Source organism: Neopelma chrysocephalum, unplaced genomic scaffold, assembly GCF_003984885.1.
Source record: "Neopelma chrysocephalum unplaced genomic scaffold, ASM398488v2 Primary Assembly neopelma1_94521, whole genome shotgun sequence".
Classification (NCBI taxonomy): domain Eukaryota; kingdom Metazoa; phylum Chordata; class Aves; order Passeriformes; family Pipridae; genus Neopelma; species Neopelma chrysocephalum.
The window spans coordinates 1-1,105 of record NW_020923227.1 but is presented as its reverse complement, the minus strand read 5'-3'; the positions used below and the strand labels follow the sequence as shown (position 1 = coordinate 1,105).

Sequence of the window (1,105 nt, the reverse complement as noted above, 5' to 3'; positions counted from 1 at the left end):
TGGGGGGTCCCAGGGTGGTTTGGGTGGGGTTGGGGGGAGTTTTGGGGGGATTTAGGGGGATTTTGGGGGTGGGAGTTTGCGGAAGTTTTGGAGTGGGTTTAGGGTGGCACTTTCAGTGTTTTTGAGGTGGGGTTTAGGATGGTTTTGGGGTGGGTTTGGGACTTTTTTGGGGTGAGTTTTTGGGCTGTTTTTGGGGGTGACTTTGGGGTGGGTTTTGAGGGTGCTTTTGGGGATGTTTTGGGATTTTTTGGGGTCAGTTTGGGATGTTTTTGAGGTGAGTTTTGGGGGTGTTTTGGGATGTTCTTGGGGTGGCTTTTGAAGTGTTTTTGGGGTAGGCTTTGGGATGGTTTTGGGGTGGCTTTTCAAGTATTTCTGAGGTGGGTTTTGGGGTCTTTTAGAGGTGTTTTTAGGGCTGTTTTTTGGGACTGTTTCCAGGGCTGGTTCAGAGCACTCGGGTGACTCAGGGTGGTTTTGGGGGTGTTTTGGGGGTATTTTGGGGACTGGTTTTTGGGGCTGGTTCCAGGGCTGGTTTTGGGGTGAGTTTGGGGTGTTTAGGGTCTCTCTGACTGCTCTGCTGCTCCATAACTTGGCGATGCTCCGGACAGACTCAGAGCTCTCGGGCAGCTCAGGGTGGTTTTGGGGGTGGTTTTTGGGGTGTTTTTTGGGGGGGGTTGGGGTATTTTGGGGGTTAGTTTTTGGGGCTGGTTCCAGGGCTGGTTTTGGGGTAAGTTTGGGGTGTTTGGGGGCTCTCTGACCGCTCTGCTGTCCCATAACTTGGCGATGCTCCGGACGGACTTGGAGCCCTCGGGCGGCTCCAGCTCCTCCCTCACGTCCTCGATGGGCGGCTCCTCCCCCCCCCCTCGGAGCCTTCAGCCTCGTCCTCCTCCTCGGCCGCCTCCTCCAGGTCTGCCAGGAGCTCGTCAGCCAGAGACATCCTGCAACTGGGGGGACTGGGAGCACTGGGAGGGCAACTGGGAGCACTGGGAGAGAGCAGGAACCACCCAGTCAGGGACATCCTCAAACTGGGGAGAACTGGGAGCACTGGGAGAGAGCAGAGACCCCCCCAGTCAGAGATATGGATGAACTGGGAGCACTGGGAGAGAGC

General features: G+C 56.5%; 1 long non-coding RNA gene across 1 annotated transcript in view; it reads right to left on the bottom strand.

Annotated features, from left to right (window-relative positions):
- The window catches only part of LOC113980521, a 2,150-nt gene extending 1,285 nt beyond the window's left edge, over positions 1–865 (bottom strand). Inside the window, exon 1 of the long non-coding RNA XR_003538152.1 lies at positions 756–865. This is a non-coding gene — a long non-coding RNA (uncharacterized LOC113980521). The remainder of the gene's footprint in view (positions 1–755) is intronic.
- Positions 866–1,105: the final 240 nt, after the last annotated feature.